The following is a 24,884-nucleotide window of genomic DNA, read 5'->3' on the forward strand; positions in this document are numbered from 1 at the left end:
CCATGCACATATTTAGGAATCTGAAGTTACAATTCTAGCGCTATAAGGCTAACACAAGGTATAGCGCTTTATATAACACCGGACCCTATCTAGCTCCTTACCTACTTTTGACCTGGGAGAATAGAGGAAGAAGCGATCACTTGAATGGTAGTTTAATTAGCCTGGGTTATACTCAAGAGCTCTCTGAAATTACACAAGCCAAAAACTGACAGGCAAGATGCTCTATATCCTTTAACAAAGATTAAGAATCAATTTGGTAACTAATAAAGCACATCAGTAACTTCCTAAATTATTTACCCGGAGAGGCATAAGGATCTTGTGCAAAACAGGGGGTTTTTGCGCAAAAAAACCCCCGTCCACACTCTTTCTTTTTGCGCAAAAACCCCTTGCACAAAAAGAAACGGCAGAAAATCTGCTAATGATGTTGCAACTTATGCTAATGAATCTCTCCTTAGCATATTTTCTGCCGCAAAAACTTGTAGGTTAGATGTAGCTCTAGTGTTGAATGTGCAAGGAAAGAATAACAATAGGACCTTTATGGAGTTGATTTGGGTTTTTTAAAGTATTTTTTTTCAGTTAACTCTCCATACACCTCAAATGAATGCAGCAGCTAGAATCTAATTAAGTCAATTTATTCTAGACTACAATTAGCATTACCTAATGATGTGGGTTCACATCAGATCTGCTCTCACTTCCATTCTACAAACATAATAAAAGTGTGAATTAACAAACAGACGAAAACACGTGTGTATCAGCTACATTGTCAAAATGCCAGAAACTTAACAGGTGTAGCTTTTCCAGACTTCATATAGCTAAGGGAACATCATCATGCTAAAGTCAGGTAGTCCATGGATGGGGAAATGGGATATGGAAAAGATTTCAAAATATATAATCAAGAATTAAACCTATTATTTATCCACTACCTGAAATGTGTTAGGCACTTAGACAAATAAAATAGACAAGATTCATGTTCTTGTACCTTCCTCCTTGAACTAAAATTCATTTTCTCAAAGTATAATATCATTTTCTTTAGGAAAATAAATTAAACTATTAGTCCAAGAAGATGTAAGCTATTTTGTTCATTATTTGTATTAGGATACCACGTAAAGGCTCCAACAGAGAGCAGGGACTCATAGTGCAAGGTACTGTGCACATGTCCAGTAAGAGCCAATCCCTACCCTGAAAAGCTTAAATAACATGAATCCCATTTTTACAGATAATGAACTATTTGTCACCATTTATTAAATTAAATTAGGAGATTGAATAATACAGAAAAGGTAGCCAACAAAATACCTATATAGATTTACAAGCATTTAAGAGGGTTTAAATACATTTCTCACTTACAAAAGTATCCAGTGTGAAGCTAAGATATAAATGTAGAAAGGCTGTCATTTGCCCCAAAACAGTGATTACTCTGTTCTTGCTTTATGTAATTAAAAAGGAAAATTTACATGCTACTAGAAGTTTGCTATTGCTTTTCCATAGTCTTATGTAAAACAAAGTTCACATACTTGAAAATATTTATGGATTCTATAAGAGTATCTACACTGCACAGCTACAGCTACCCCGCATCTTAATAAGCCGCCTGTTATTTTGAAACATGTTTTGAAATAACGGGTGCTTTATTTCTCTATCCTGGTAACATTTGCTCCACGAGGGTTAAGGGATGTCTTGAAATAGTGCATTATTTCGAAATTTGGCACTATGTAGACATGCCAAATTTCAAAATTGCCTATTTCTACATTCACCTGAAATAAGATAAGCAATTTGTGTAGCACAACTTGCGTATCTTATTTCAATTTTAGAGTGCTGTGTAGACGCACCCTAACAGATTTTAGAGGCTTCAGCTTCATTAGCTCTCATAGGGTATGTCTACACTGCCACCCTAGTTTGAACTAGGGTGGCTAATGTAGGCATTCGAACTTGCAAATGAACCCCGGGATTTAAATATCCCAGGCTTTATTTGCATGTTCCCGGGCGCCACCATTTTTAAATGCCCGTAGTTCGAACTCCCTGCCCGCGGCTACACACGGCATGGACTAGGTAGTTTGAATTAAAGCTCCTAATTCGAACTAACACTATTCCTCCTGCAATGAGGAGTAACAGTAGTTCAAATTAGAACCTTTAATTCGAACTACCTAGTCCACGCCGCGTGTAGCCGCGGCAGGTAGTTCGAACTACAGGGCATTTAAAAATGGCGGCGCCCGGGAACATGCAAATAAAACCCGGGATATTTAAATCCGGGGCTTCATTTGCAAGTTCGAATGCCTACATTAGCCACCCTAGTTGGAACTAGAGTGGCAGTGTAGATATACCCTTAGGGTGTACCGCCTACCAACTTAAAATGACAATTTATGACGTACATATAGAGCACAGACTTGGCCTCCCACATTATTGAGATTGTCAGCAATAACTTTTTGGTAATGGATCCAGTTTGAAACTTGGTAATGAGATGAGATGCAAAGCCTTATATGGATAATTCACTGTTTTTAACCTATAAAAAGTGTTATTGGGCACCAGTGTATAATGGATTGGTGATCATAATATGTTGAGCAGCTATCTACAATATGGCTGGCACCCTATGGAACTGAATGGCAATGGAAAACTAAACTACCTGCTTACATCAGATTAATACTGAAGCACGTTTGTAGGTAAGTTTGTGCTGTTTCTGCTAATATACTAGCTAGTTTGAATGTACCACATTGCCTTTTACTTGACTGAATGACAGACATGATCAAGTGTCTGTGACCATCATCATGTAGAAGCAACAGCACTCAAAAAATAGACCCTTTAATACTAAAAGAGTGATTCCTCTTTACTTCAAGGGATAAGCACTTTGGAAGCAGAAAGCCTCTGTGAATTCTGTGGCTAAGTAAATGGCTTCAATTTCCTTTCTATTGATCATGCACCTTCAACTTTCTTCACCACATTGTCTGCTATTTTTAATTAGCCCAATCAAATAGAACACCTACAATTTTGTATTTGTTTTGTATTAATAGGACTGAACATCCTCCATTCAGGGCTAGCTCTAGGTTTTTTTCCTCCCCAAGCAACAATTTTTTTGGCTGCCCCCCCTTCTTTTTGTTGGCTTTGCACATTTGCACTTTGCATTTTTTTGTTTGTTTTCGCTTTTGTCCCGGTATTTAGCCCTATAAATAGCAAATATAATTTTAATTTTTTTTCCATAAAGGCAAAGGCGCTTCAAGTAAACTCCCCCTCCCCTTTCACTCGCTCCCGGGTCACAGCAGCCTTTTCCCTGCCCTGTCCAGCCCCTCCCTATGGACAAGCACCCTCATTCCCGACCCACAGAGGGAGCAGTGTGCAGGGACAGCGCAGAGCCAGAGGGGCATGGGGAACAGGGGGAGCAGGGTTCACTGTGGGGAATGGGAGGCGCAGAGCCAGAGGGGCGTGGGGACCAGGGGAAGCAGGGGGACTGGGGAGCTGGAGTGCGCAGAACCAGAGGGGTGCAGGGAACAGTGTGGGGGATGCAGGGCAGGGTGGCACGGGGACCGGCAGGCGCAGAGCCAGAGGGATGGAGAGACTGGGGGGAGTGAGGTGCAGGGGAGGCAGAGGAATAGGATGCGGGGAATGGGAGGGGCAGAGGGATCAGGGTCCAGGGCAGCGTGAGGAATGGGGGACACAGACCCAGAGGGGCGCAGGGAATTGGGGCTGTGGGGTGCAGAGGGGGCGCAAAGCCACAGGGGCACAGGGAACCGGATGCAGGGGCAGCACAGGGAATGGGCAGCGCAGAGCCAGAGGGGCGCAGGGATCAGGGGAGCAAGGTGGGGGGTGCAGGGGAGGCATGGGGATTGGGACGTGGGGAACGGGAGGGGAAGAGGGATTGGGGTCCAGTGGCAGTGTGGGGAATGGGGGCTGCGGGGTGCTGAGAGGGCGCAGAGCCAGAAGGGTGTGGGGCGGGCACAGCGAGCTGGGCGGCCAGCAGGGAGCGGTCTCTCGCCGGCAAAGGGGGCTGGGGCCAAGGCAGGACTGGAGCCGGCGGGGCAAGGTGGAGCCTGGCCACACCGTGCTCCGCAGCCAGCTCCCGGGGACATGCAGCCAGAGCTGAGCTCCCGCAGCCCTTTAAAATTGGCGGGGTGGGGCCAGGCATTGCCGGGGGCAGCTGCTTACCTGGAAATGCCACCCCTGGAAACGTCCCACCCCAAGCAAGTACTTGATTTGCTGGTGCCTAGAGCTGGCCCTGCCTCCATTATGCTGCATCAGTACCACTGAATAGTTATATAGCGCTTCATGAAACACTTTAAAATATTTAAAAGCAACGAGGAGTCCTGTGGCACCTTATAGACTAACAGATTTATTGGAGCATAAGCTTTTGTGGGCAAAGACTCACTTCATCAAATGCATGTCATGCATCTATAAGGTGCCACAGGACTCCTCATTGCTTTTGCAGATTCAGACTAACACAGCTACCCCTCTGATATTTAAAATCTTTGTAATCAATCTAAACATAAAATCACTGAAGCAAATTAATTATTGCTATCAAGAAAAGTGTAGTCATTAAACATAATTTGGCATTATGCATAATTAACACCTGTCTAGTTTCAAAGTGTGCATGTAGTACAATATGCATTAAAGAGCTCATTAGGTCAGGCCTCACCTTTCTGCTTAAGGCAAAGTTTCACACTCCCAAATAAAATTCCCTGCCACTCATACTTGGAAAAAAACCAGTTTCCCTACATGCTTTGTTTTACTTTCTGGAGAAAAAGGTGAAGCAATTAATTCTGTATAGTGTATCCTCCCACACAGAATACCTACCACATCACCACTCCACAATGCAAAAGTTTCATATCTCTGACTGTTTTAATGCATGTCACATACAAGCTGATACTTGCCTATGCTCCGGATGTAGAGTTTTATGTATAAGAGATTTTGTTTTATAAAAAGGTCTGCAAAATCCTTTAACCAAAACAAATATACTGAAAAAAATCCAAAAACTATTAGGATTAGTCATTTATGAAGTCAGTTGTCACATCATATTTGTCCCATAACTCATTGATATTATTTTACTAAACAGTTGAGCTTTGAATCCCTATGCAAAATGTTAACTCCAAATACCAATTACCCAGTATGTTGCTATCTAGGTTTGTACTGTGGCACTCAACACAGTAGCATCAGAGCAACAGTAGGCCAGCAGTTGCACAACATTCAGTCACATGGGTAAACTCAAGGGCTGCAACTAATTTGCATAAAAATTAGTAATTGATCTAATTTCTTGATATGGTCATTTTTACCATGGAGCTTATGGTCTCAATATACAGTGCTCCATCTTACTCCAATTGGCAATCTTTTTCACCTTTCACTAACAAACAATACAAAATCTTATAGTAGAGTTTATAAAATTTATTCTGAAGACTGGAATGCACCTATTTCCTGACTGTTAAGTTCTGAGACACTGCAATGTATTTCAGCAGTTTTTAAAAGATTATAATCACATACCAAAAAAAAGATTTAAGGATTCATTTCTCTCTCCAATAAAGATAGCGAACATAAGCGTCACAGGTTATCCGGTATCCTGAAATAGCTACACGATGTCTACACAAGCTACCTCTTATTTCAAAATATTTTTCAAAATAACAGGCACTTTATTTTACCAACCTGGTAAACCTCATAGCACAAGGAATAAGGGATAGCTCAAAATAGCGCATTATTTGAAAATTTGGCACTGTGTAGAAGTGCCAAATTTCAAAATAAGCTATTTCAAAATGGATTTGAAAAAAAATACGCAATTTGCATAGCACAAATTGCGTATCTTATTTCAAGTTTAGGGTGCTGTGTAGTCGCACCCACAGAGAGGTAGCCGTGATAGCCTGTAACTTAAAAAAAACTTAAAAAGCAATGTGTGGTCCTGTAGCACCTTATGCTACACTGCCAGGTTTTTTTGGAAGAAGATATATAAATTGCACTTGTATTTGCATATCTTCTTCCGATTCTTTTTGTCAAAGATGTTTTTCCGATATTTGGCCCCATCTACACAGGGCCAAATGTCAGAAAAAAAAATTGAGGTTTACAGAGTCTTATGAAAGAGGTTTTTTTCCCCACCATTTGGCCTGTCTACATGGGGCCAAATATCGGAATAAACTTCCGCAAAAAGAATCAGATGAAGATATGCAAATGCGAGCACAATTTACATATCTTCTTCCGAAAATAAAGGGCAGTGTAGCCATAGCCTTAGAGACTAACAAAAAATACAGATAGTATCATGAATTTTCGTGGGCACAATCCACTTCTTCAGATGGCAGATGAACTGAGTAAGGGGCACAGAGGGACAAATATGAAGCAGAAGAAGGGGAGGAGAAAAAAAAACCTGTCAAAGTGTCTGTGCTAAATAGACTCATAGACTTTAAGGTCAGAAGGGACCATCTTGATCATCTAGTCTGACCCCCTGCACAGTGCAGGCCACAGAATCTCACCCACCCCCTCCTAGAATAATCCTCTCACCTATATCTCAGATATTGAAGCCTTCAAGTACTTTGAAGACCCCAAGATGCAGAGAATCCTCCAGCTGTGATCTATACCCCATGCTACAGAGGAAGGCGAAAAACCTCCAGGGTCTCTGCCAATTTACCCTGGAGGAAAATTCCTTCCCGACCCCAAATATGGCGATCAGCTAAACCCTGAGCATGTGGGCAAGACTCACCATGTATGCATACCGAACTTGCTAATGAAGCCCGGGATTTGAATTTCCCGGGCTTCATTAGCATAAAGCCGGCGCTGCCATTTTTAAAAGCCGGCTAGTGCGAACCCCGGCTACACGCGGCACGGGCTAAATAGTTCCACGAGGTGTACAGATAGTTCGGAATAGCTTGCTAGTCCAAACTATCTAGCCCGTGCCGCGTGTAGCCGCGCGGCACGGGGTTCGCACTAGCCGGCTTTTAAAAATGGTGGCGCCGGCTTTATGCTAATGAAGCCCGGGAAATTCAAATCCCGGGCTTCATTAGCAAGTTCAGTATGCATACATTACCCCCCTAGTTCGAACTAGGGGGGTAGTGTAGACATACCCCCAGAAAGTTCTCTATAGTAACTCCTATCATCCCTCCATTGACCTACTTACCTCTGATAATGAATGGTCAATTAGTTACCAAGATCATGTTATCTCATCAAACCATCCCCTTCATAAACCCATCTAGTTTAATCTTGAAGCCAGCTAGATCTTTTGCCCCCACTACTTCCCTTGGAAGGCCGTTCCAGAACCTCACTCCCCTAATGGTTAGAAACCTTCGTCTAATCTCAAATCTAAACTTCCTACTAGCCAGCTTATATCCATTAGTTCTTGTGTCCATATTGGTATTAAGCTTAAATAATTCCTCTCCCTCCCTGGTATTTATCCCTCTAATATATTTAGAGAGAGCAATCATGTCCCCCCTCAGCCTTCTTTTGGTTAAGGTAAACAAGCCAAGCTCCTTGAGTCTCCTTTCATAAGACAGATTTTCCATTCCTCGGATCATCCTCGTGGCCCTTCTTTGTACCTGTTCCAGTTTGGATTCATCCTTCTTAAACATGGGAGACCAGAACTGTACACAGTATTCCAAATGGGGTCTCACCAATGCCTTGTATAATGGCACTAACACCTCCTTATCCCTACTGAAAATACCTCACCTAATACATCCCAAGACCGTATTAGCCTTTTTCACGGCCATGTCACAATGGCGGCTCATAGTCATCCTATAATCAACCAGGACTCCGAGGTCCTTCTCCTCCGTTACTTCCAACTGATGTGTCACCAGCTTATAACTAAAATTCTTGTTATTAATCCCTAAATGCATAACCCTACACTTTTCACTATTGAATTTCATCCTATTGCTATCACTCCAATTTACAAGGTCATCCAGATCTTCCTGTATGATATTCTGATCCTCCCAACTTTGTGTCATCCGCAAATTTTATCAGGACACTTCCACTTTTGGTGCCAAGGTTTAAAAAGATTAAATAAAATTGGCCCCAAAACTGATCCCTGAGGAACTCCATTAGTAACCTTCCTCCAACCTGACAGTTCACCTTTCAATATGGCCTGCTGTAGTCTCCCCTTTAACCAGTTGCTTATCCACCTCTCAACTTTCATATTAATCCCTATCTTTTCCAATTTAACCAATAATTCCCCATGTGGTACTGTATCAAATGCCTTACTAAAGTCAAGGTAGATTAGATCCACTGCATTTCCTTTATCTAAAAAATCTGAGGCTAATAGAGTGGTATATAAGTGTCTAATACTTCGCTTCTGATGTTATTTGGGTGTTGAATATAATGGCCCATACAAGAAATGACTTTGTTCAGTCACTGGATAAATGTGTCAGATTTGCATATGAAGGTCAGTTTTGCTGTTTCTCTCCCTAGTTGGTTCCTGAAATTTTTCCACAAGAGAATGGCCACTTTTAAATCCATTAATGAGTGTCCAGGCAAATTAAAATGTTCCCCAACAGGTCTCTGTGTGGGTATGTCTACGCTACAAAGTTAATTCGAACTAACAGACGTAGGCGCTACACATGCAAACCGCTAGTTCGAACTTAATTCAAACTAGCGGAGCGCTTAATTCGAACTAGGTAAACCTCATTCTACGAGGACTAACACCCAGTTCGAATTAAGTAGTTCGAATTAAGGGCTGTGTAGCCACTTAATTCGAACTAGTGGGAGGCTAGCCCTTCCCAGCTTGCCCTGGTGGCCACTCTGGGCCAAACCAGGGAAACTCTTCTGCCCCTCTTCCGGCCCTGGAGCCCTTAAAGGGGCATGGTCTGGCTACAGTGCTTGTGCCAGGTGCAAGCCTGCTAGCACCTAGCCAGCAGACCCTGCACCTGTCACAACATGAGCCAGCCACCTGCTGCCACCCAGCCCTCCGCCTCTTCCCGGGACCAGGCTGGCAGCTCCCAGGAGCCTGCCCGGGGCCGCAAGAGGCGGGCGCTCGCCTGGTCTAGTGCGGAGATCGTGGACCTCATCCAGGTTTGGGGGGAGGCCTCCAACATCCACGACCTCTGCACTAGGCACAGGAAAGTGGCCGTCTAGGGCAGGATAGCTGCCAGCCTGGCCACCAAAGGCCACATGCGAACCCAGGAGCAGGTTTGCATGAAAATCAAGATGGTCCAGTGAGACCTCCGACCCTGAGCTTAGAACATAAGAACAGCCGTACTGGGACAGACCAAAGGTCCAGCTAGCCCAGTAGCCAGTCTGCCAACAGCGGCCAACACCAGCTACAATGACAAAGCCATTTGTTTCTTGCCATCCATCTCCAGCCTTCCACAAACAGAGGCAAACAGAGACACCATTCCTACCCCGGGCCGTGCGCAGCTTGACCTGCTCACAAACAGGGAGGAACTAATAGGGGAATTAGGGGTGGGTGACAACCTGGGAAGCAGTGATCATGAGATGGCAGATTTCAGGATCCTGACCAAAGGTAGAAAAGAGAGTAGTAAAATACACATCTTGGACTTCAGAAAAGCAGATTTTGACTCCCTGAGAGACCTAATGGGCAGAATCCCCAGGGATGATAACATGAAGGGGAAAGGAGTCCAGGACAGCTGGCAGTATTTTAAAGAAGCCTTATTGAAGTCACAGAAAGAAACCATCCCGATGCGTAGCAAGAGAGTCAAACATGGTAGGAGACCAGATTGGCTTACAGGGGAAATCGTTGGTAAACTTAAGCACAAAAAGGAAGCTTACAAAAAGTGGAAACTTGGACAAATGACCAGGGAGGGGTTTAAATGTATAGCTCGAGAATGCCGGGGGGGTTTCAGGAAGGCGAAAGCGCAATTGGAATTGCGACTGGCAAAGGATGTGAAAGATAACAAGAAAGGTTTCTACAGGCATGTTAACAAGAAGAAGGTGATCAGAGAGGGTGTGCAGCCCCTAATGGATGAAGGAGGTAACCTAGTGACAGATGATGTGGGGAAAGCTGAAGCACTCAATGCTTTCTTTGCCTCTGTATTCACAGACAAGGTCAGCTCCCAGACTAACGCGCTAAGTGACACAGGTTGGGACAGCCCTTGGTGGGTAAAGAACAGGTTAGGAACTATTTAGAAAAGATAAACATACACAAATCCATTGATCCGGACTTAATGCATCCAAGGGTACTGAGGGGGTTGGCAAATGTCATTAAGGAGCCTTTGGCCATTATCTTTGAAAAGTCATAGAGACTGGGAGAGATCCTTGATGATTGGAAAAAGGCAAATGTAGTGCCCATCTTCAAAAAAGGGAAAAAGGTTGATCCAGGGAACTATAGGCCAGTCAGTCTTACCTCGGTTCCTGGAAAAATCATGGAAGGGATCCTTAAGGAATCCATTTTGAGAAACTTGGAAGAGAGGAAAGTGACCAGGAATAGTCAGCATGGATTCACAAAGGGCAAGTCGTGCCTGACCAATCTGATTAGCTTCTATGATGAGGTAACTGGCTCTGTGGAGATGGGAAAGTCAGTGGATGTGATATACCTTGACTATAGCAAGGCTTTTGATATGGTCTCCCACAATATTCTTGCCAGCAAGTTAAGGGAATGTGGCTTGGATAAATGGACAGTTTCCTGAAGGGAGGTTCCAAAGAGGATGGAGAGAGGCTGTTCTCAGTAGTGACAGATGGCAGAACGAGGAGCAATGGTCTCAAGTTGTGGTGGGAGAGGTCCAGGTTGGATATTAGAAAAAACTATTTCACTAGGAGAGTGTTGAAGCACTGGAATTGGTTATTTAGGGAAGTAGTGGAGTCTCCATCCCTAGAGGTGTTTAAGTCTCGGCTTGACAAAACCCTGGCCGGATTGATTTAGTTGGTTTTGGTCCTGCCTAGAGGAGGGGGCTGGACTTGATGACCTTCTGAGGTCTCTTCCAGCTCTATGGTTCTATGATACTAGGAAAAACTACTTTACTAGGAGGGTGTTGAAGCACTGGGATGGGTTACCTAGGGAGGTGGTGGAATCTCCATCCCTAGAGGTTTTTAAGTCTCAGCTTGACAAAGCCCTGGCTGGGTTGATTTAGTTGGGATTGGTCCTGCTTTGGGCAGGGAGCTGGACTAGATAATAATAAAAAACGGAGATTGCTTACCTCCTAGAACTGGAAGGGACCTTGAAAGGTCATCAAGTCCAGTCCCCTGCCTTCACAGCAGGACCAACTACCATCCCTGACTGATTTTTGCCCCAAATGGTCTCTTCAAGGATTGCGCTCACAAGCCTGGATTTAGCAGGTCACTGCTCAAACCACTGAGCTATCCCTCCCTGCCAGAGCTAGTCAAACACAAGAGGGCTTTTTCCCAAACGGGAGAGTCATAGTATTTGCGGAAGAACACTGACAATCTTACATTAGATCATCAGTGTTCTTGCGCAAATTTAAAGTGGCCAGTGTAGATAGCTGGCAAGTTTTTCCACAAAAGCGGCTGCTTTTGTGGAAAAACTTGCCAGTCTAGACACAGCCTGTGTGACAGGGCATCTGCCCTGCACTGGCCCTTTAAGGGCAAAAACCCAGCCCTGAGTGAGGCCTGAGAGCGGAGCCCCAGCTGAAGCAGTTTTTGCTGATGAGCGCCCGGTATCCTGAAATAGCCACGCTGTGTAGACATACCCTAAGGTGCTATAGGACAACTCGTTTTTTAAGTTTTTTTATAGCATTAAAGTGTTTTTTAAAGGTATATATTATTACTCCTCTGCCCCCCCCCCAAAAAAAGTTATTTTGAAATAATGTCGCTGTGCATACGTACCCTAATACTGGTCCTACAAGTGATAGGTAATTTCTTTTGCTGTTATATATGCTCTGCATTCTGTAATTTCCATGCCAATTTATCTGATGAAGTGGGTTTTACCCACACAAGCTCATGATATAATATATTCATTAGTCTCTAATGTGCCATGGGACTGCTCGTTTTTAAAGTTACAAACAAATATGGCTACCCCGCTGAGAAGCTCTTGCTTTCTGAATATTGTACACTGCTATAATTCACAGGCTATTGTGTTTACAAATAAAGTTGTGGTACATTCTAACAAAAGCTAGGAATTCACAACGAAGACTCACATGGTTCATGTATTCTGCCATATAGCCTTTTACAGGTCTTTCCAAACTGCAGCAACAAAACCCTAAGCCTGTGTGACAAGATATATAAATTCATCACTGCACAGGAGGAGGCTCAGGCAATTCTGGGCTAAGGAGACCTTACCCCTCCATCGGTACTGAGCATGCTCAGATTGGAGGCAGAGTTTAAAAGGCAGCCAGGCTGTTCAGTTAAGGGCTGGTAGGCCAGGAAGTAGGATAGGCCCTGGGAAAGGAAGTGAGACAAGCCTGGATGTAGGATTGGAAACTAGTGCTCCCCAGGGACAAAAGGCTGGGTGGGATGTACAATGGCCCAGGGAAGCTGACTTGACGCTGATTTAAGACGCTGCCAGGCAAAGTTCCCTCCATCCTTGGGCAAAATAAATTTTGTTATGTGCACTGAGGAATGTGCAGATGTGAATCACCAATAGAAACACATGCTGTCCACTGGGCAGCTGTGGGTGCTCTGCTAATCAGCTGGGTGGCACTTGAATCTCTGCTGGGTGGCTGCCCAAGCTTTCACCTTACAGAACAGAAGCTGAACTAGCCACCAAGGTCCTGAGTCTGAACCCAGTGGAGTGGGAGAGGCCAGGTGACCTTACCCCACCCCAGAACTGCATCCAGCTTTGCTCTTGCTCACATCCTGGTTTCAATTTTATTTGAAACTCAGAACTTTGAGAACATTCATCAAAAGGGTAATCGAGGGCTCTGAATCTTAGTAGTAGCTTTGCACTAAAAATAAATAGGGGCTTTTCAGAGTTTTGACATGAAAGCAGGAGAGCTCAGTGGTTTGATCTTTGATATTTAGTGCTTATGTGAACTGGAAACTTCAAGCAAATCTCACAGAGCTACGTGATGTGCAGGAAGGAGGAGAAAGTGGTGAAAGTGAGGGAGAAAACAAATGAGTGTTTGCACAATCACCAGACACCACAGTACAATTGTCAAGCCTCCCACGATCCTACCTGTGACTCCCAATCCTGCTCCAGGAAACCAGCTATTTTTGCAGGCACTCATCACACAAAAAGAAATAGAAGTGGGAAAAGGCCTTTAAATGTTGACAAAGAAGTTATGTTAGTTATCTCATTAAGTTATGGTTTGTTCTTTTTAGAGATTTACTATATAGATTTTTCAAAGTGATAATTATTGAAATACTTACAAAGGGACCTTTCAAACAGCAGATTATTGACCCGATTTTTTTCAACCCTCACTCAGCATTTGCTGGCTTTTGTCAGTTCAAGCCAAACTTTTATAGATTTTGCACACAAGATTTTAATTCTTTGCTAAGCCTGCATCAATAATAATGGCATGAAAACAATATATCTATAATGTATACAGTATGTAACTTATTACGCATATTCTCTCCATAATTTTTTTGGTTTTTTTGAGGGGGAGGGGTTGCAAAAAAGTTAAAGAATCACATGCCCCCTTGTGTCAAGTATAGCAATCTCCCACAACATTGTCTCCACTTTTGGTACAGAAATTTTTCCTGCTGATCATGTTGGCCTGTCAATGTATGACACAAGTGTGGTGCCACACTGAAAATCCACAGAAGATCTATCAACTCCAAAAAATGAGGGATGTGGGAGAAGTCCAAGCAAACCTGAAGTACCAGGTAAACTAGGCGCGGCAAACAGCATGCACACCTTATCCTTCCATGAAGGATGGCACTAACTATCAGGCTCTATGTGACTAAAGAAAACTAACCAGGATTGCTTTGATTATGATCAGCATTATCTTGCTGTCAATTTCAATAAACAGCTAAGCACATCAGAGTTAGATGCAAGGAGGGAGAGTTATGTGCTGCATCTATAACTCAGAGGGGAAGTTTACAAATATTTACACACATCAGGGTCTAACACATTATGAATTATTTCCCCTGATCCCTCAAAAATTATAAATATCTTTCCAAGAGTTCTTCTTAGCCGTATCCACCTCTGCTAACTAAAAACATTTTCTCTATTGTTTAATGGCATTTGGAGGCGATTGGTAAGGAAAGATGGCAGGAGGCACTGAATACATCATCGCCTCCCACATGACTCCGCTGGCCACACCAGGGGAGGAACAGGACAATGCCCCCCCCCCCCCCCGCCCCTACCCCTGAGAACCTGCCCCTGAACAACTCAGCCAGCGGAGACCTCAAGCAGCAAATTCCTCACTTTCCTTTAACTTTACATTTATATCCTGTCTTCCAACCAATAAAATCTTAAAGCATTTTAAAAACTTCACTTAATGTATATGCTATGCACAGGGACTTTTTCACATACCAGTGCAGTGCAAGCACCTCTTGGGAGGAAGGCAGCAACAGGATGAGTCTATTGTTCAGATCATAACTAAACAAGCTAGAATTTGTCAGGACACCAGCATTAAATACTTCACTCTCAAATTCAAATTCAATTAAGTCATGACCTTCTTCATGACCTTCTTCAAGTCCTTTGTTTTCAGTGGGACTTAAACAAGTTTAACTATTTGAAACTTTGAAAAATATTCTGTTGATTATGCCTAAAAAGATATAGAATCCAGCTCTCTTTTCACCTATGTTGGCTCTGTTACTAAAATCAGCAGATATGACACAAATACACACAAGAAAACAAAACTGTTGGGTAAGACATTGTAAAATGTCATTGTTGACTTTTCAGAGCAGAACCACACCATTAGAACGGGATTTAAAGCACCATTAAAGCTCCTTCAGAGACATTGTATTCAATCTTATTGATTAGAATTTTTAAAAAATTAAGCTCCTTTCTTCGTGATCTCAATACATTTGTGAAAGTATTAGAACTAGTACTTTAATGGAAAGAAAGTTTCTACAGCGCACGATTCCAAGAACTCTCCTGACCCATAACACATGCAGCTTCATTCTCAGCACTCCTGATGCTCACACACATCTATTAAAATGCACAACAGTCTTGTGCTGCAAAACAAATTCTGTTCTATCCAGGAACCTTCCATGGACAGACTGAGCAGCCACACCAATAACCATAGAAATGTAGCTGTGTTAGTCTGGTCTAGCTGAAACAAAAAACAGGACTATGTAGTACTTTAAAGACTAACAAGATGGTTTATTAGGTGATGAGCTATAAACCATCTTGTTAGTCTTTAAAGTGCTACATAGTCCTGTTTTGTGTTACACCAATAACCTATGAGTCTTCGGATGAATTGACAGAACATTACCGATTAAAACAGTACAAAGAAGAAACCAATCATTTTCTATTTTAATCTAAACATGATTTTGAATAAAACTGACAGGCCAGGATATTAATGCATCCTCACTATTCCTACATATCTATACAATGAAATAAAGAACATGTAATTTTTCAGACGTCTTCCCATAAAATACAAGGCACAAGTTCACATAAGGACAAACAGCTTTTTACTCTTCTTGGGGTGGTGTTGTTTGGGAGGGGGGAGGTTGAACAAATGCTAAAACATTCTTAAAATCAAAATATGTGCAAAAGTTGCTAGAAACTACTGATGCTACAGGCTAGCTGAAACTGCATTGCAAATTCAAACTCAGAGTCAGGTTTTTTACATCCAACATAAAATCCCTAAAACACAAATTCATACAGGTTCTTAAATAAATTACAGTTAAAAAAATAAACAACCAAGGTTCCCTCTAAGCTGCCCAGTAGCACAGCCCACAACTGTTTAATGAGCCACGTCCACAAAGGCCCTAGCCCCAGCCAGGCAGCTCCACGGAATCCTAGCGCTGGAAGAGACCTCAGGAGATCACCGAGTCTAGCCCCCTGCCCAAAGCTGGATCAATCCCAACTAAATCATCCCAGCCAGGGCTTTGATTTCAAAACCTCTAGGGACTGAGATTCTACCACCTCCCTAAGTAACCACTTCCAGTGCTTCACCACCCTCCTGGTGAAATAGTTTTTCCTAATATCCAATCTAGACCTCCCCCACTGTAACTTGAGACTATTGCTCCTTGTTCTGCCATCTGCCACCACTGAGAACAGCCTCTCTCCATCCTCCTTGGAACCTCCCTTCAGGAAACTGAAGGCTGCTCTCAAATCCCCCCTCACTCTTCTCTTCTGCAGACTAAATAAGCCCAAATCCCTCAGCCTCTCATTGTAGGTCATGTGCTCTAGCCCCCTAATCATGTTGGTTGCCCTCTGCTGGACCCTCTCCAATGCATCCACATCCTTTTTGTAGTGGGGGGCCCAGAACTGGATGCAGTACTCCAGATGTGGCCTCACCAGTGCAGAATAAAGGGGAATAATCACTTATCTAGATCCACTGGCAATGCTCCTTCCTATGCAACCTGATATGCCATTAGCCTTCTTGGCTACTAGGGCACACTGTTCTCATATCCAGCTTCCCATCCACTGCAATGCCCAGGTCCTTTTCTGTTGAACTGCTACCTCGCCATATTTCCCTAACTTGCTGGCAAGACTATTGTGGGAGACCGTATCAGATTGGTCAGGCATCACTCGCCTTTGGTGAATTCATGTTGACTAATCCTGATCACATTGCCCTCTTCCAAGTGCTTTAAAATGGATTCCTTGAAGATCCCTTCTATGATTTTTCCGGGGACTGAGATAAGGCTGACTGCTCTGTAGTTCCCTGGATTGTCCTTCTTCCCTTTTTAAAAGATGGGCACTACATTTGCCTTTTTCCAGTCATCTGGAATCTCTCCCAATCTCCACAAATTTTCAAAGATAATGGCTAGAGGCCCTGCAATGACATTTGCCAACTCCCTCAGTACTCTCAACTGCATTAAATCCAGACCCATGGATTTGTGTATGTTTAGGTTTTCTAAACAGTTCTTAACCTGTTATTTCTCCACCGAGGGCTGCACATCCACTTCCCATTCTGTGTTACCTAGTGCAGTAATCTGGGAGCTGACCTTGTCTGTGAAGACAGAGGAAAAAAACAAACATTGAGTACTTCAGCTTTTCCCACATCATCTGTCACTGAGTTACCCTCCTCATCCAGGAAGGGCCCCACACACTCTCTGATCACCCTCTTATTGCTAACATGACTCTACAAACCCTTCTTGCTACCCTTCACATCCCTTGCCAGCTGCAATTCCAATTGTACTTTCGCCTTCCTGATTACTCCCCTGCATTCTCGAGCAATATATTTATACTCCTCCCTAGTCATCTGTCCAAGTTTACAATTCCTTTTTGTGTTTAAGCTCACCAAATATTTCCCCGGTAAGGCAATCTAGTCACCTACCATATTTGCTTTTCTTACTGTGTATCAGGAATGTTTCATTCTGTGCCTTCAATAAGGCTTCTTTAAAATACTGCCTGCTCTCCTGGGCTCCTTTCCCCTTCCTGTTCGCATCCCAGGGGATACTGACCATGAGTTCTCTGAGGGAGTCAAAAGTCTGCTTTTCTGATGTCCAGGGTGTGTATTTTGCTTTCTTCCTTTGGTCAGGATCCTCATATCTACCATCTCATGATCACTGCTTCCCCTCTACTTCCCCTATTAGTTCCTCCCTGTTTGTGAGCAGCAGGTCAAGCTGTCCATGGCTCTGGTTGGTTCCTTCAGCACTTGTACCAGGACGTTATCCTCAACATTCTCCAAAAACTTCCTGGATTGTCTGTGTCGTGCTGTATTGGTCTCCCAGCAGATGTCAGGGTGATTAAAGTCCCCCATGAGAACCAGGGTCTGTGATCTGGAAGCTTCTCTCAGTTTTCTGAAGAAAGCCTTGTTTGCCTCATCCACCTGATCTGGAGGTCTATAGCAGACACTACCAATAACATCACCGCTGTTGCTCCTGCCTCTAAACTTAACCCAAAGACTCTCAACAGGCTTTTCTCCCTCTATATACTAGAGCTCTGAGTAGTCACACTGCTCTCTTACACACAATGCAACTCCTCCTCCTTTTCTCCCCCGCCTGTTCTTCCTGAACAGTCTATACCCTTCCATGACAGCGCTCCAGTCATGCCACCAAGTCTGTTATTCCAATCAAATCATAGTTCTTTGATTGTGCCAGGGCTTCTAATTCTTCCTTTTTGTTTCCCAGGCTTCTTGCATTCATGTACAAACACCTTAAATAACCAGTTGATCGTCCTACTTTCTTCATTCAAATCAGGGGTCCTCCTTTGTTGCTCCTTCCTCCTTGTGTTTCTTCCTGGTATCCCATTTCCACATTTATCTCAGAGCTTAAGTCACCATCCTCCAATGAACTTAGCGTAAAGCCCTCCTCACTAGATTTGCAAGCCTGTCCGTGAAGATGCTCTTTTCTCTCTTGGTTAGGTGGATCCCATCTCTTCCTAACAATCCTTGTACCCAGAACAGAGTTCCTTGATCAAAGAAACTAAACCCCTCTCTGTGACACCACCTGCGCAACCACTCATTTACTTCAACGATTCGACGATCATTACCTGGACCTCTTCCTTCAACAGGGATGATGGACAAGAACACCACTTGTGCTTCAAATTCCTTCTCAGTGCTACATTATCTGCAGTGACCTGCTCACGGTCATTCTTGGCCATATCGTGAGTTTCCACATGGAGAAGCAGAAAGGGGTAGCGATCCAAAGGTTTGATTAATTTTGGAAGACTCTCGGTCACATTCTGAATTCTAGCTCCTGGCAAGCAGCACACTCCTTAAGATTTCGAGTCTGGACAGCAGATGGATGACTCCATCCCTTTTAGGAGGGAGTCCCCGACCACCACCACCCATTTTCTTCTCTTTGGCGTCATAGTCGTGAAACCCCCATCCCTAGGACTACACATCCCATGCCTTCCGATAGATGGGGTCTCTCTGATTTCTTCCCTGGAGGTCCATTCTCCACTGTAGTGCCTGTGCAGAGAGCCTGAAAGCGGTTACTTAGCTCTAGTGGAATTTGGGATACCTGAGTTGGCTTTCTTCTCCTGGAGGTTACATGCTGCCAGTTTTCTTCCTTGTTCTGTACTGCCCTCACTGGTTCTTCAGCCTGCTGTGCTTGCAGTATTAAATGCTGCTTTCTATCGAGGAAGTTGTCATCTTCTCTGATGGAATGTAGGGTTGATACTTGGGCCTCAAGTCCTCTAATTTTTTCTTCCAAAATGGCGATCAGCTTGCACTTAGTGCAGATGAAATTCCTTCTATCTTTTGGGAGGAAGACAAACATGGCACATGCTGAGCAGGTAACAACAGCAAACCTATCACCATCCATACCTGCCTTCCTTCAGAAAGATTCCTCAGATGTTTTAAAATGCCCCCTTTAAGGGCAGGAGAGAAACAACATTTTAAAAAAAGACCACCAAACGCTATGCATAGAGCCCTGAAACTCTTGCTAGGTGGGGCTCATTAAGCAGCTGCAGGGTCGTGATATGGCACAACTGAGAGGGAACCTTAACAAGAATCCTTTCCAACCAAAGACACCTCCCCCCATCATCAAAGCGAGCCATGAACTGCACCCATGTTCATCTAAATGCCCTTAAAAGAATCACAGTAATTCATTTCTATTTGTTAGCTATTTTAAAGCCACCATCTAAAAGTCCCCTTAAAATATTGTATTAGGTCCTTCTGCAACAGGAAACTAGCACTGGGTCCAGTCCTTCACTTAAGTTAACAGGAGTTTTGTTATTGACTACAGTTACAGCCGAACCAGACTCCACATTCCTAGAACTGTGCACATTACATAAATTATACTGATTACACAAACAAGTAAATAAAAGAGTTGCCCTCAGCCCTGCCACTTCTGCCTGAGGCCCCGCCTGTTCCGAGGGCATGAAGCCAGCCTCACAAACACCTTGCCCCAGGGCCCGCAATGGCTATCTGCCCTGCTATCTGTGACTCTGACCAGCACATGGTATTAAAACACAGTGTGATTTAAATATTAACCAATAGAATACTTTTCCTATGTTATTAATCAATTAAATTAATAACTTATGTGCTATAAGAATCCTGTACATTAATCTAGTAAATGAAACAATGTAGTTTGTTAATTTGGCTCCTGAATTACTGTGGTCTGAGTATCACAGTTATAAATTGCCAACAGTCCCTTACCAAGCCCTTTGAAAGAAGAGGCGTGCCTGTAATTACCAAAGATCTTCCAGTGATAAAGGAGGAATTGCATCAGCTCCAGGCTGAGAGCATCAGAATGATTCAGCATTTCAGAAAGTATTATTACATTTACTTTCCGGTTAGCTAGTGATGAACTTTCATTAATATTCTCCTTTCAAATGCCACCACATTGGCAAAGAAATAGTTATGGGTGCAACTCTTTAACATGTGATACTATGGGTGTAGGACACCACATTCACTTTTCCTTCTTTGACTTCCTCCTTTCATTTAATCCCTTTTCCTTCTTTGTAATACAGTAAGTAGGAAAAGTGTTTTGCTTCAATAGAAGACTTTTCCACATTTAAATCAGGCTGGGTATGTCTAGACCAGTGTTTCTCGACCAGTGGTACGAGTACCCTTAGGGTACTTGAGAGAAGTCTGGGGGGTACATCAATTCAAGTGAAATTTGGAGAACACTGAATTTTTGTTTTAAGTTTTACAGCGCTTTATTATTTTTGTACTTTTTATACTCCAAAATGTTGTACTTTTTACACCCAAAAATTTCATTGCCTGGCTACGATTAAGTTATTTAAACAAATGTGTTGCAATAGTAGACAAAAATTTTGTGTGTCTGAAAACTGTAGGTACAGAGGGTATTTATTTTTTTTAAGGGAGTACTGGTCTAAACTACAGGGTTTTTTCAAAAAAAAAAAAGGCCTTTTTTAGAGAAATCTTCACCTGCATCTAGACTGACATCACGTTCTTTCTAAATTAAATTGAAAGAATGTGGCGGTTTTTTCAACAGTGGTAAACCTCATTTTACTAGGAAGAAGGCCTTTTTTTGAAAGAGCTCTTGAATGCAAACAGGGCTTTTTCGAAAGAGAGAATCCAGATTGCCTGAGTGCTCTCTTTTGAAAAAGCAGATCACTTTTTTGAAAGTTGCATGGCTGTCTAGATGATCTCTTTCAAAAGAGGCTTGTAGTCTAGCTGTACCCCTAGACTACATCTAGACTGGCATGATTTTCCGCAAATGCTTTTAACAGAAAAGTTTTCCGTTAAAAGCATTTGCGGAAAAGAGCATCTAGATTGGCACGGACGCTTTTCCGCAAAAGCACTTTTTCGTGCCAATCTAGACGCGCTTTTCTGCAAAAAATCCCCGATCGCCATTTTCACGATCGGGGCTTTTTTGTGCAAAACAAATCTGAGCTGTCTACACTGGCCCTTTGGTGCAAAAGCTTTGTGCAAAAGGACTTTTGCCCAAATGGGAGCAGCATAGTATTTCCACAAGAAGCACTGATTTCAGACAGTAGGAAGTCAGTGTTCTTGCAGAAATTCAAGCGGCCAGTGTAGACAGCTGGCAAGTTTTTCCACAAAAGCAAGTGCTTTTGTGGAAAAACTTGCCAGTCTAGACACAGCCCTAGGCTACGTCTACACTAGCCCCTTTTCCGGAAGGGGCATGTAAATTTCATGAGTCGTAGTAGGGAAATGCGCGGGGGATTTAAATATCCCCCGCGGCATTTAAATAAAAATGTCCGCCGCTTTTTTCCGGCTTTTAAAAAAGCCGGAAAAGAGCGTCTACACTGGCCCCGATCCTCCGGAAAAAGCGCCCTTTTCCGGAGGCTCTTATTCCTACTTCAAAGGCCTTATTTACTTCAAAGGAATAAGAGCCTCTGGAAAAGGGCGCTTTTTCCGGAGGATCGGGGCCAGTGTAGACGCTCTTTTCCGGCTTTTTTAAAAGCCGGAAAAAAGCGGCGGACATTTTTATTTAAATGCCGCGGGGGATATTTAAATCCCCCGCGCATTTCCCTACTACGACTCATGAAATTTACATGCCCCTTCCGGAAAAGGGGCCAGTGTAGACGTAGCCCTAGTGTTTAGCACATGGGTGGGCAAATTACAATTAACATCAAACCGAGGGCAGTTTACACTTGAGTTCTTTTAGCTTTTCACCTGTAAACAAAGCAATACTCAATTTGATTCACATTTGGAAAGTTTGGTTGGTTTGTTTGTACAAATGCTTACAGTCAGCATAAATTTTGTGGAAAATGATGGTGCCAGGAGACAAGTGCTATTATGACATATTATCATGTACTAGCTTAGTCTATCTCCCAGAGGATTTGTCCATTTCCAGTGTAAACCCAACTGAATACTGTAACTTACCGTTGTGCAAATCATTACAAGGCTCCTAAAGACAACATGGCTTGAACTATGATACTATATGTAACAAGTTCTAAAGTCACAGACCGAGGCAAAACCCTCTAGAAAAATCAAAGAGTCTCACTTTAGCAGACTGACAGGGAACATCATATTGACAACTCTACCCTTAAACTACTTTCCTCTATAGCAGCTTTTCCCAGACTATGGGCTGCAGCTTGGTACTGGGCCGTGGGAAAAAAATACCAGGCCTCAGCGTGGCTGCCAGGAGGGGAGCAGAGCAGGGCAGGCTGGGAGGAGGTGTATGTGGGGGGGAGGGGGAACCGGCCACTGGGAAGCCGGGTTGGGGGCAGCAGGGATGTCCTGCAGAGATGGGGGGAGGCGGGCAGCTGGCAGAACCAGGGTTGGGGGCAGTGGGGCTGTCCTGCGAAGATCTGGGCGAGTGGCTGGCAGAAGCAGGGTTGGAGGTAGCGCAGGTTCCAACTAAAGTTAAAAATTTGGGAAACTCTGATATAGCCGCTTTCTATCCATCTTACAGTCCATTTATCCAATCCATATTCCCTTAACTTTCTAGCAAGAATATTGTGGGTGACTCTATCAAAAGCTTTGCTAATGCTGGCACTGGGGGCTTTGGGAGGACCAGAAACAACTTATTTCAATATTCATCATTTGCTTAATCAATATGCAAATATGCAAATGAATGTCACCAGTCCTCCAAAAGCTCATGAATGGATTTACTGGTCCCCATGTCAAAAAGTTTGGGAACCCTTGCTCTATATGTCTTGCATTTTTCCATAACAGGATACTGTGCCATGTTCACATGTGTGCATTTCAATTTGAACGTAAGCACTGGGGATTTAGCTGTGCTAGTCTTTGGCAATTCTGGCCTTTGCCAGACAGGAAGTGCTTTGTGACACTGAGTCACCACTCTGCACCCAGCTCTAATCAAGGTTGATGCAATTACTGCAACACTCCCTGATTGGTAAACCCTACTCAGTGCACCTAGTTATTCATTTTTTCCCACTATCTAGAATTTTAAAATTGCTACCTTTGATGGTGCAGGTAGGTAATCATATAAATGTATTTAAACAAGATATTGAAATATGATATCACTGACCTAAACTATGGTATAAAATGCCTGATGATGTCACTCAAACAATGACAAATCCAGAACTTCCTTTGAGTTACACACAGGGCGTAAACTGGTTTCTAAAAAACTAGAAAAACCTACAGGATATATTTCCAGTAATCCCTGTGCTTGGAAAAATAAGACAAAACACTGCTAACAATTACAAATGTACAGCAAATAATTTTAAAATAGTGCAGATATTCCTAATCCAACATTTAAGTGTTGTTTTAACTTAGTTGCTAGCCTCTCTACTTGCATCTCCAATAATAGAATAGTACTTATTTTTCAGGTCATGTTTAACATCATACTTCAATTTTTAAAAGGATTAAAAGTACCACTTTCTTAAATTACTGCAAGCTGCAAAACTTCTCTTTTATCAGGTTCAACAAACCAGCTCATGAATTTGGTAGTAGTCCTTTCTGATATATGTTGTGGTCATAGAATTTTAAAAGTTATTCTTTAGCTATTTAAATCTGAAATTACACAGTATTGAAATTATAGGGGTCCTGACCCAAAAAGGAGTTGTGGGTCATCTCAAGGTTAGTGTAGGGAGGATTGCAGTACTGCTACTCTTACTACTGCACTGCTGGTGGCAATGCTTCCTTTAGAACTGGGCATCTGGAGAATAGCAGCTGCTGGTCAGGAGCCCAGCTCTGAAGACAGAGCCACTGCCAGCAGCAGCACAGAAGCAAGGGTGGTATAGTATAGTATTGCCATCCTTACTTCTGAGATGCAGCCCACAGACCTCAGACCTCACTCAGTAGCCACCACTCTCTGGCAACTAGATGTGAAGGCAGCAGCACAGAGCTAAGGGTAGCACTGTATGGTATTCCTCCTCTTTACATCTGTGCTGGGTGGCTGGCCACCAGCCACCACTCTCCAAGCTCTGAAAGCAGCAAAGGGATAAATTTGTCAATACCATGACCTCCTAAAATAACCCACACACCCCTTTTGATTCCCAATTTAAGATTTGCTGGTTTCCCCTATGAAATTCATATAGTATAGATAAAAACACAAAAGACCAGATTTCACAGTGGGAATCTAGATTTCATGGTCAATAGTACATTTTTCATGGCAGAGAATTTGGTAAAGCCCTATCAATAAATGTGTGTTATGTAATGAAATAGTGAGGTAAGTAAAGTGATTTGTATAGTCTTGGTACATTCTCCCATGTCCACCATATAAATTAGGAAATGGACTTTTTTCAAATTGTTTTCAGCCAAACAGGGCCCCTTGAGCTAGGGTTGAAAATAGTTTAACAGTACAGTTGGTCAAAAATGACTTTATTTCTGACAAAAATGACTCATCAATTTTTGTAGGTTTGAGGAGTTAAAAATTTGAATCTTTTGGTTTTCAGAAACTGAAAAGGGCTTTGTTTTGTTTTGTTTTTTGTTCTTAGTTTTGTTTTAATACAAAACCAAGATTGTCCCATCAAAAATAAACCTAACAGAACATAAAGGGAGCTGGATGAAAAGTGTACAACACAGCCAGACAGTATAATTTGGAAGCACTTCCTGCAACAGCACTGAAAACTGTTTCTATCAGTTAAATCCATTTCCATTGCTGTTAGCAACAACTGGTCAGTTTCATAGAATGTATTAGACTTTGGGACATCAGTTTTGTTTGTGAAATATTGGTACTATTCATAA

The 24,884-nt window shown here is 42.9% G+C and overlaps 1 long non-coding RNA gene across 2 annotated transcripts in view; it reads right to left on the bottom strand.

Annotated features, from left to right (window-relative positions):
• LOC142830983 (uncharacterized) overlaps positions 1 to 24,884 on the bottom strand; it is a 98,210-nt gene that overhangs the window by 48,204 nt on the left and 25,122 nt on the right. The gene's annotated exons all lie outside the window — the stretch shown is intronic.

This window comes from Pelodiscus sinensis, chromosome 11 (genome assembly GCF_049634645.1).
Source record: "Pelodiscus sinensis isolate JC-2024 chromosome 11, ASM4963464v1, whole genome shotgun sequence".
In the NCBI taxonomy this organism is placed as follows: Eukaryota; Metazoa; Chordata; order Testudines; family Trionychidae; genus Pelodiscus; species Pelodiscus sinensis.